We start from the raw sequence: 12,338 nt of genomic DNA on the forward strand, positions 1-12,338 counted from the left end.
TATACACTTCTTAATGGTGTTTTTGCCTCATATTCTTTCTTTATTCGGGTTTTCATCCCTTGTTCTTTGAAAGTTATACATTCTTTTAGAATTTACCTTTAAATTTTCAACACATATATTTGACTTAAGTCTAAGTAGTTTCCTGTTATCTGTGCCTGTTTTTAATCTAAAATGAAAAATATTTTGAATTTTGAGCCTTGATTCTGACTGTTATAATTTATAAAGCATTTTATTTTAATGTAAACAAAACATTTGTTAGTTATGCTATAATTGATTTGGGAGTACTGTGATTCAAAATATAATTTCCCATTTCAGTATTCAGGTTGCATATTGCTTATTCTATCATGTTTTGTACTTTGCAATATTCCTTTGGTGCTTAGAAAAAGAAACATATTATGTAAAAGAATTATGTGAATAGCAAAACTATATTCACTTATTTTTTCTAGCCAATATTTCATCCCTTGTTCTGTTCCTCCCCCACCTATTCCATTCTGCATTAGCAAAAAGATTAGTGATACAGAAGCTATGACTCGTGCTTCTAATGAACTTATCATATTTCTTAAAACAGGCATTTTGGACTATGTTTGCCTGAGCGCAGCTGATTGAGTCGGGGAACTTTTGCACTTGTTCTTACAGGAAACACAGCCATCTTTGGAATTATACTCTTCCTGGTCTTTGGAAACAGTAATGACTTCAGCTGGCAGCAGTGGTTCAAAGGAATCTCTGAATTATTGGAAAGTGGACATTTTGTCATCTGGTGGCTATGCAAACAGGAGACCAGGCAATAATGTTGAGTGGTACAGCAAGCCTCTTGAGGGTGATGCTAGGTACTCCCCTTTCACTTTTATTGTACTATTTTTACAGGGACTTGTAAAGGATTAAATAGGTTTTCATCTTTTGAGGGGAAAATATAATGTTGACTAAAATATCCACATTCCAGAACAATATAGACCTTACAACATTTTCACTTAAGCCATTTTATATATGTTTAGGTCACAGCAGAGACATTTCTCTGCGACTGAAGGATAAGACTAATTAAATGACAGAAATTTATTAAATAAGAGAAAATAAAATGTCCCAGAAATAAACTCTTACATTTATGATCAGTTGATTTTCAACAACAGTGCCAAGACAATTCATAGAGAAATAGTCTTTTCAACAAATGTTGCTAGGACAACATACAAAAGAATGAAGTTGAAACTCTACCTTCAACCATATACAAAAATTAACTCAAATGGACCATAGCCCAAAATGTAAGAGCTAAAACTATAACTCTCAGAAGAAAACATAGGCATAAATCTTTGTGATCTTGGATTAGGCAATGGTTTCTAAGCTATGACAGAAAGAGCACAAGTGACAAAAAGCAAAAAATAAATTGATTTCATCAAAATTAAAACTGTTGTGCTTCAAAGGACATCTTGACAAGAGTAAAAAGGCAATCCTCAGGATGAGAGAAAATATTTGTAAATCATATGCCTGAAAAGGGATTTATGTTTAGGATATATTTAAAAAAAAAAAAAACTACATTGATATCAAATCCAGACAAAGACAAAAGAAAATTGCAGACCAAATTCCCTTATGAATGTTGATATAAAAATCCTTAACAAAATACTAGCAAACCAAAGCATCACATTAAAAGGGTTATACACTATGACCAAGTGGGATTTATTCCTGGAATTTGAGAATGGTTCAACAGATGAAAATCAATTAATGTAATATTCCTCATTAATAGACTGAAGGAAAAAGCATGATCATTTTAGTTGATGCAGAAAAAAATTAGAAAAAATTCAATATCCTTTCATGATAAAAACACTCAATAAACTAGAAATAGAAGGAAACTTCCTCAACATGATAAAGGCTATATATGAAAACCCCACAGCTAACGACACACTCAGTGGTGAAAGACGGAAACCTTTCTCCCTAGAATGGGGAACAAAACAAGGATGCCTACTTTTGCTTCTTCTATTCAATATTATATTGGATGTTCTAGCCAGAGCAATTAAGCAAGAAAAAGAAATAAAAGGTATCCAAATTAGAAAGGTAGAAGTAAAATTATCTCTATTCACAGATAACATAATCTTATATCTAGAAAACTCTAAAGATCACACACACACACACACACACACACACACACACACACACACACACACACACACTGTTAGAGCTAATAAATAAATTCAGCAAAGTTCCAAGATATAAAATCAACACACAAAAATCAGTTGCATTTTTATATAATAGCAATGAATAATCTAGAAAGGTAATTAAGAAAACAATTGCATTTACAAGAACATTAAAAAGAATAAAAACCTTGGAAATAAATTTAACTAAGGAGGTGAAAGAATTATACACCGAAAACTATAAAATAATGCTGAAAGAAATTAAAGAAGACCTAAATAAATGGAAAGACATCTTGCATTCATGAATTGAAAGACTAATATTGTTAAGATGACACTACCACCCAAAGAAATCTATAGATTTAATGTAATCTCTGACAACATCCTAATAGTGATGAATTTTTGAAACTAAAGAGAAAGAGATGGTGATCACACAATGTTGTAAATGCACTAAATGCCACTTAATTGCACACTTTTACATGGTTAATCATGCTTTGTCTAGGCAATACTAGCTTCCTCCTTTCTCTTCCTCCTAACATTTTATTTTGAAAGTTTTAAAATAACATTTTACTATACTTGCTTTATCACATAACTATCCATGTTTCTACCAGTCCATATTATTTTTCAATGCATTTCAGAAAAACTGTCAATATCAGTATATTTCACCTTGAAACATTTCACCATGCATATCATTAACTAGGACTCAACATTTGTTTTACATATTTTTATTTTTAGTTAAATTTACATAAAATAAAATGTACAAGTTTTAAGTGTATATTTGCTGAATGTTGACAAATGCATAACCTGTGTATCCAAAACTCCATCAAGATATAGAACATTTACTATTATCCTAGAAAGTTCTAACACATCTCTTCCTAGTTAATCCCATCCCATCACACAAGAGACAGCTACTGTTCTAATTTTGTTCCTGCCATAGATGTTTTCTGTTTTAAAATTTCATATAACTGGAATTCTATAGTGTGTATTCTTTTGCCTAAGGCTTCTTTCATTCAGCATAATGTCTTTAAGAACTGCTTCTCTTTTAGATCTTCATTTCTTGAATTCAGAGCTGAGAGAATGTTCCCATACCCAGTATAGTACTTGACAAAGCTCAGAAGTAGTTACTCAATAATGTTACCTGTATTAGTTTCCTATTGCTACTCTAAGAAATTTCCAGAAACTTGGTGGTTTAAAACAATATAAATTTATTATCTTATAGTTCTGCAGGTCAGGAGTCCGAAAATAGATATTATAGTACAGAAATCAAGAAATCAAGGTCTTGGCAGGGTCGCATTCTCTATAGGCTCTAGAATTTATTCTTTGCCTTTTCCAGTTTCTAGAGACTGTCTGCAGTCTTTGGTTTGTGGACCCTTTCCAGCAATGCATCACTGCCACCTCTGATTTTGTTGTCACATCTGCTTACTTTGATCCTCCTGCTTCCCATTTATAAGGACCGTAGTGATTACATTAGACCCACTGGGATAACAGGATAGTCTTCTATTTTAAAAATCCTCACCTTAATCATATCTGCAATGTCCTTTTTGCCAGTGTAATATATTCACAGGTTTCAGGGAGATCTTAGGACAGGATATGGACATCTTTGGGGTCCATAATTCTGTTTACCATGTCACTTGAATAAATGAAAGGCCTTAAGACCATGCTTCTCAAAACTGAGTAGCTGAAAGATATAAAATAATTATGGTATATCTTCTGAATATATCAATTCTTCTTGTGGGTTTGAGAGAAAAGTTTAATAATTTAAATTGATAAATGTCTTAAAACACTAGTCTTCCCTTTGAATCAGCAATTGCACTTCTAGGATTTTATTCTACACATACGCTCATATACGTACACAAAGAAGTATTTCTAAGGACATGATTACAGCAGTTTATTGTAGTAAGACTGGAAACTGCCCATCAACAGAAAATGGGCTCGTCAACCTTTAATACAAAAAGGTAAGCAGTTTAGCCAGCAAAATCAAGTTTATTCAAGAATAGCAGATGAATTGCATTTTGGGACATGCAAACTATGGCAAACCATAGACAAGTCTGGAGAGTAAAGGAGGAAGTTGGGAGAGACTGTTTTGAATGATAGTTCATTAGAGGAGAGTGAGAGTTTGGAGTTGTGGCTTCTCTTTGGCTGGATTGTTGCTGGGCAAGGAGAAAAACCTTCCCTCTTCCTGCTGGGGTATATAAAGTAAGCTGTGAAGTGCATGAGAACCCTCCCTTCACTGTTTCCCAGCTCCATTTTGGATCAGGTTTTTTTAATTCATTTTCAGATTTCTCCCTTTTGACCAAGCTCTTTCCTCAAAAGCATTGCTGATCAAGTCGTGTTTTCTGTATTTAGTAGGTTTGTCCCTTGATGACAAAAAGGACTTCTCTTGGTTGTCATGTCTCATGTTGGAGGGAATGTACACAGATTGGAAACCACTGAGACCACATTTGAGTAACAAGGAAGGGTTGGAGAGAGAGCTCTTAGGTATTTCTCATCTAAAATCTATATTTTATCAAGATTGTAAGTGTTGGAGATCATCTTAAAGCATTGAGCTAGCATCATTTTATTGGGTACATCATTTCCAAAACAGTTTGACAGGCAATGGCTACAAAGCTTAAAAATAATTTTGCAAAGCAGAATTAAAAATAACATGAAAAATCTAAATTGTATGATGGTTCTAAACCATGACCCTAGACCTGAAGGTAGCCAGCTGAAAAAAATCAAAGGACGTGGGGAGTCAGCTAAAATTTGTTGTAACCTGTGCACTTGTTTTCTGACCTTGTATAATTGAATTTCTATCTCTCCAGAGGCAAGTGCAATAGGTGATATTTGCTATTGCACAAATACCTTCTTATTCAGCAAGTAGATAATCAAGGGCCATGAGGCTGGCCCAAACTACTCAAGTCAATAAGTCAAGTGATCATTGTTGGGCTGCTACTGCTTTGGCTGTGGAATTAACTAACTCTCCTAATCTTAGGGAGAGATTCTTGATCATGCATTCATTGGCACTCACTCCTGCTCAACGAAGAAAAGCTCTCCCTACAGAGGCAAACCCAAAGTCATGTGTGCCTCCTGGAAGTTTCTGTTTAAGTCAGCCATGAAGGCTTAATGGGGTTGGCCAATGAAAGGCTTCTGATTTGTTATGGACATTAACAGGGACTGTTAAATGTCCCAATAAGCACTAACATCCAATTCGCCAGCTTTCTAAACATTCATATGCCCATGGGAAATGCCATCAATTGTTGACAAAAAGGAAATCAGGTGGAGCACAGAGGACTCCAGCTAAGTTCTGGTTATTGATATATTCATTAGCTGGAATTTCCTGATTGACTTTTTTAAGCCAAAAATCACAGGATTTGGAATGACATTCTCTGAGGTGCCATCTCATCCTAAAAGGGTTTTTCCAAAAGCCTTGCAAAAAGGAGTTGACCCATTTGTATTTCCCTTGGGTGCAAAGGGACAGACTGTATTCAGATAAGAAAAAAAAACAGAGAGCAAAGATCATACAATGGCAAAGTTAAAGGTGTTTAGTTGAGCTAGCACAGTTGTGGTTGGAGAAAGATTGAAACAATGTGTGGGAACACCTGGTTGTAACAGCCAAACCCAACAGGTAACATTCATAGACTTGCAGGTATAATTGGCAGTGGCATTAGGGATTAAAGAGAAATTGGTTACAGGTAGAACCAAGGGGTCTCCAACACTGTAAACATATTGGAGTTTTTGGTTACAGATCCAAGAGTCAGAAAGCTTTCTCCATTTTGCAATTGATTGGGAAGTGCAGATAAGAGCATTTTCTTTTCAAGAAAGAGAAAAAAAAAATAAGGCAAGAAAACAGCAGTGAGAAAAAGGTATACAGGCCTGGTCATCTTGGGAAAGCTATCTCCTTCAGTTGTCATCTGCTTCATTTCCTGGAAATCCTTATTTTCAGGTCACCAGTTGTGTGCAGGTCCAGTCAGGGTTTGGTGCTGTCTTTAGACGTGACACATGAATCTAAGAGTCCATTCCTTGGAAACTGGTAGGTAACATGAGGGTTGATTAATAGTACCTGATAGGGGCCTTTCCAACAGGGTCGAAGGGAGTTTTTCTGGAGATGTCTTTTCCAATACACAAAAATCTCTTGGTTGTGTCTATGGCCTGATCTCATCTGATCTCGAAAGCTAAGCAGGGTTGGGCCTGGTTAGTACTTGGATGGGAGACCACCTAGGAAGACCAGGTGCTGTAGGCATAAAAAATATAAAAAATAAAGGACTGTAAGCTGACAAGGTCCTTGCTATCTGTGAGGTCAGCCAAGGGTTGCCTCGCCTAAAAAAAATAAAAAATAAAAAAACAATAAAAAATAAAAATTTCTTGGTTGCAAGGTATGATGCTTGAGGCCTTTGTCTCCTGGGAGTGCACTGTGGAAAGATTGCAGTACTAAAACATGGTTATTTTCAGTGGACATAATTAGACTCTAGCAATATTGAAGTATACCTTCTTTCACCAACTGTGGATTAAAAAAAGGCAAGGGCTAGATGCATTGGGCATCCAGTGATTATTTCAAAGAGTGAGAGTTTATGAGTTCCAATGGGGATGCATTTGAGATTTAGAAGGAGCAATGGCAATGCTTTCCAGCCAAAGTATTTGGAGGATTTCCACAAATTTTGCCAATTGAGTCTTGATGAAGCTGTTAGTGTGTTTGACTAGCTCTGAGAATTGAGGGTAGTAAGCACAGTGAAAGTGTAGAACTGGCCAAATAGCATAGCTGTCAAAGTCCTTAACTGGTGAAGTGAGTTTCCCAGTCACTATGAAGTTCCAGGGGGGTTCCCCAGGTAGGGATGTTTTCTAATGGAATTTTAGCCACAGAAGAGGCAGTAGACGGTCTACAGGGAAAGCTTCAGTGAGGGAACAAGTAAAGTATTACTAAGACATATTTATATCCATGAGATGGGGGGTAGCTATACAAAATCCATCTACCAAAACTTGAATGGTCCATTGAGCAATTTAAAGTGTCCAGGGGGCAGAGTGGACAGGTTTTCCTGGACTGTATTTTGGGCAGGTGAGGCAAGCAAAATAGTGGCCAATATCTCCCCCACCAATATTGATTTTTGAATATTGTTATTTTACCAGTAGACCAATGATTTAATGGATGTAACAGCAGTTGATAATGAGAATTTTAGGGCCTCAGGTAAGACTGGGTTTTTATTTGGGCCAAAGCAGAAGTTTTGTTTTTTTATCAAACCAATAGCCATTACATTGCCAATATTGTTTTTCCTTTTCTGGTGCTAATTATTGGATATCTCTAGTCAATTTCTCTAAATCAGTATCTGGAGGTTCCTTTGGAATGTGACAGAGGTTTGGATTTTAGCCCCTTTGAGAGAAGCATTTTTGACAGAAATGTCAGTGGATCGATTGCCCTTAGCTATTAGAGAATCAAGTTTAGAATGCCCTTAATAATAGCCAAAGTGGCTGGCAAAATTATGGCATCTAATCGTTTTTGAACATTATAACCATTTTTTAATTTTTTCCCTTCTGGAAGTAAGGAAGTCTCACTGTTTCCACAGCTTCCCAAAGTCATGAGCCACTCCAAAAGTATACCCACTGTCAGTATACATATTTGTAGTTCTTCCCTTGACTAAAATGCAGGCCCTAGTAAGAGTGCATAATTCAGCCTGTTGGACGTAGATAGCTGAGGGCAAAGGTGCTACCTCAAAAGGAGTTGCAGTAGCATACCCAGTACAATATTTATCATTTTCACCCTCCAGACAAGAATCATCAGTACACCATGAAAACTCAACATTGATTAGAGGAGTTTCTTGTAAATCATTATAAGGGGTCAAAAGATGATCTGTCAGAGACAACAGTCATGAAGAGTATTGTCCATAGAGGAGGGGAGAAGGGTGGCAGGGTCAAGGCTATCAGAGCAAAAAAGAGTTATATAAGTGATTATCAAAAGGATTTCATAAGAAGACAACCAGCCAAAAGGTACAGAGTGTGATGAGAATCCAGGAGGGCTTCTACTGCATGAGAAACAAAGATGGTTAGGGGGGATCCCATGACCATTTTCTCAGTGGCCTTAACTAAAAGGACAGTGGCAGAAATACCTCCAAGGCAAGGGGAGTATCTTCGTGTCACAGGATCCAGCTGCAGATAGGTTGGTGGTGATCTTCATGTTTTAGAGTGAGGACTCCAAAAGCATTTCTCTCCTTCGCACACATGAAGAGGAAAAAGAGAAGTTGATAATTAAAGTGTCCAAAGCCAGGGGAATTTATCAAGCTTTCCTTTAAGGTATTAAAATCTAGGTCATTTTTATCTTCCCAAATAATAAGGTCAGGTTTGTTGTTTTTTAGTAACATATAGAGGTTGGGCCATAAGAGAGATTTGGAAACCAGTTTTGGCAGTAGCTAGCTAGCCTGAGAAAACCTTACAATTGATGCTTAGTTTTAAGTTTTGGGAAGTTCGGGACGCCACGAAGCCTATCTTGATCTAGGGGCAGTCTTTGTTTTGAGATCAGGCGCCCTAAATATCAAGCTTGAGTTTAAACAAACTGCAGGTTTTCCTTAGAAGCATATGCCCTTTCGAGATTAAAAGCTTTAACAGGTAGATGCTGTCTTCCTGTGAAGAGGCTTGGGAAAGGGAGCAGAGAAGCAAGTTATCTACATGTTATAACAAGGCAAAACCTTCAGGAAACTTTATGTCATCTAAATCAGCTTTTCAAGTTTGTGAGAAATAAGAAGGGCCTTCAGTAAAACCCTGAGACATCACTGTCCAGGTGTACCGCTATTCTTCCCAAGTGAAGGCAAATAGATATTGGCTAGCTCCATCCACAAGGATGCTACAGAAGATGCTACATAAATCAATCACTGTGAAAAATTTGCTCTCAGTGTGTGCGAAGATTAATAAAGTATGGGGATTGGGAACAACAGGGTTATGAGGGATAACAATATTATTTATGGCTTGGAAAAACCTCCATCGTGCCCATTCAGTTTCTTCACAGGTAAAATAAAGGTGTTGCAGGGACTCGTGTGGGGGATAATGAGGTGCTGGCCCCTATAGTACTCTATTATTGGCTTAATGCCCTGGAGGGCGTCTTTCTTTATTAGGTATTGATTGAACCTGGGGAAAGGCTTTGAGGGATCAATCTGAATTCTGTAGAAGGTGCACCATGAGTTCTGCCAACATTAGTTGAGAATCTTGCCCATAAGGAGGGTGGTAACTGGTCGAATAGGGACAAATGATCAATGCCTTTGAATCAGCAGCTCCAGTGCTATCAGGGAAGGAGCAAACAAAAGAGGAAGGGTTGTCTGATCTACCTAGCTGCACGTTTTGGCCACCACTACAAAATTCTAGAATTATTTCCCTCTTTCAGGAAAAATTCCAGCATAATATTTTTCTAAGAAATCTCTGCCAAATAAATAAATAAATAAGGATGGAGGAACTAAGGAGAAAAGGGTGGATAACTCCTAGAGGACCTAAACAAAAAGTGTTAGATTTAGAGACAGAAACCTGTTGAGGATTATCTGAGACCCCCACTCTTTGAACTGTTTTAGCCCCAAGGCAGAAGCTGTTTAAAAACAGTGGAGTTGAGCACCCAAAGTGTGCTCTTATATCAGTAGGAACAGAGAGAGAGTCATTCCCAGTCTGGAGAGTGGTTTAAGTCAATTAAAGTGAAGAGTTGAGGCAAAAACCTGTAGTTCCTTGGAGTCCTGTCATTGATGGTGAGGAGGGCATTGGAAAGGTTAGTTAGAAGGCTGAAGATGCCTGGAGTGCTTAAACGTGTAACAGTCTTCCTTCCAATGTCGGGACTTTTTGCAATAATGGCCTATTGAGTTTTGGTTTTGTTTAGGGGCCTCTCTTTGTTGGAGTTGAAAAATCAAAAATTTTAGTTGTCTTTATATTTAGTTGAATCACCTGGGGTGCAAGTGAGCTGGTTTGCTAAATTAACTAAATCCAGAGTGGACATAGTTAACTCCGGTCCTTTTAACCAGAAGAGAAATATCCCAGTTCAGCCCATTAATAAAAATAGAGTGAAAGGCTTTGGATTCTTTGAATTCAAAGAATGTCGGATTCAACAATGAAAAGAAGACTAAAATTTTCCAGACAATTTGGAGTCAGCTATAGAAATCATGCATGGGCTCATTGGGCTTCTGGGTATAAGCTGAATCTTATTCCAATTAACTGGCTTTAGGAAAGTCCTAGGAATTGCCAAATAAAGTCACCTGGCGATTCCCTGAAACTGATCATATCACAAGGCAGGAGGGGTTTCTTTGTTCCCTGGTTGAAACTCTAGAGACTTCTCCGGATCATCCCAATTAGCAGTTTTCATCCAGTGTCGGGCCTGGCCTTCACCAACAAGCACGTGAACTAACTGATGTAAATCAGAGAAACCAGGTTGCTAAATTTGAATGACTACATTAAATTCCTCAGCAAATCCATGGGGATCCTCAGTTACTTTGGGAAAATCTCTGACTAAGGCTCCCAACTCTGCTTTAGACCAGGAAACATAAGAAATTAGGGGCTCATTATTTGAATCTTCAGAAGGTCTGACTCAAAAGGGGCAGGCTCCAATAGGCTCATGAAAGGGAGGAGTGGGGAGAGGGGAGGAGAAAAAAGGAAGTCCAGTGAGAGGAACAGAATGAGGAAGCAGAGAGCACAGTAGTGGGGACAACACACAATGGAGATCCTGGGTGCAAGACAGCTGCGCACACCTGGAGACAAAGAGGACAGTTGAAGGAAACAAGGTGGTATGGAAAGAAAAGAAGAAGATGGCACTGGAGACAAAGAGGATGGAGGATGGGAAAAAGAGGCCTCAGAAGCTGTATTTTTTTCTTTTAATTATTTCTTCACTTCAGTTAATTTAGAAATGGTATTTTGTTAAGAGGCAACTTTAGAGTCTTGAATGAGTTTGGAAGTCTTCAGTTACCAATTAAGAAAAGAATCCCATTCAGTTTAATTTTAGAGTAGTGGTTTTCCAATTCAGTTCTGAGAAAAACAAGTTCAAGGATGTCAAAAGTTCTCCATAATAGCCATTGAGTTCTAAATTAATTTTGGTAAAGTTGGTCCCTTTAGTTGAAAATACACATGGGACCTACAGCCATGCCACCCTGAACATGCCTGATCTCGTCTGATCTTGGAAGCTAAGCAGGGTCAGGCCTGGTTAGTACTTGGATGGGAGATCACCTAGGAAGACCAAGTGCTGTAGGCATAAAAAAAAAAAAAATGCGCATGGGAAGAGACCATAGTCTTTTTCACATAAAACAAGCCAGGGTCCCAGAATTTAGAGGATTGGATTCCATACTTCAAAACCAGAGGTTCAGAAAATAAATCAGTACTAACCAAAAGGGTGGTATCTTCACAGAAAGAAAAACAGACTCCAAATAAAGTCAGGCAGCTCAACCAAAAAGAAGGGAGCTCAAATCCCAGTGACTTACTGAACTGAAAGGAAAAAGGTGATTCTTGGAAATGGAGAGCATAAGGGGCTCAAGTGGGTACTGCACACAGTTTGGGGATCATTAGTACCTCATGGATTTGGCTCTTTCGAATCTCACTTCTGACCCCAAGCAATATCAATCTTCAAAACAAAAGGTGCATTCTAGGAAACATGGCAGAGTGAGAGAAGTCCTCGGATCTCTCCCCTTGAAACAATAAGCTGAACATCTAAAAATCAACAAAAAACACCCAAACTGTACACCAGCACGTCTGAGCGTGGGATTTGCGCATAAGAACTACCACAGGTCAGAACCCTGGGTGTCAGGCAGTGAGTGGGCTAGGAGAAATAAAGAAGCTGCGTCTTGTAGTCGCTGGAGCTCTTTGCAGGAGTAGCGGGGAGGGAGAAGGTGTGGCAACTTCCCTGATCAGCTTGCCTGGAAGTGCCGGAACGTCTAGCAGCCGGCAGCAGGGCCCAGTCATCAGGGCAGAAAGCAGAGAAGCAGGACGGAACTACAGAGAAACAACAGTTGATTTTTACCGGCCCTGGTTCCAAAACCGAGGCGGAGCTGCAGTCCCCAACCCCCAACCCAGATGGCCCTTCCTCCCATATCCTCTGAGACTGATCACAGCGGAGTCCCAGGGGAATCTGAGCAAACGCTACTGAAACTGTTGCTAACACTGACAGGGACTGAAACTGAGAGTAGCAACTGTGATTACATATCTACAAGAAAATAAAAAAGACATTTAGGCTTTATATAAAGCAGGGATCCAAGAGGCTTAGATGCCATCTACTGGAAACCAAAAGAAAAGCACCTTCTTTGCAGC

At 38.3% G+C, this 12,338-nt stretch overlaps 1 pseudogene; it reads left to right on the forward strand.

The window, feature by feature from the left end:
- Window positions 1-11,170: 11,170 nt before the first annotated feature.
- LOC111731015 lies at window positions 11,171-11,289 on the forward strand (annotated as a pseudogene).
- The last annotated feature ends 1,049 nt before the right edge of the window (window positions 11,290-12,338 follow it).

This window comes from Pteropus vampyrus, unplaced genomic scaffold, assembly GCF_000151845.1.
Source record: "Pteropus vampyrus isolate Shadow unplaced genomic scaffold, Pvam_2.0 Scaffold347, whole genome shotgun sequence".
Classification (NCBI taxonomy): Eukaryota; Metazoa; Chordata; class Mammalia; order Chiroptera; family Pteropodidae; genus Pteropus; species Pteropus vampyrus.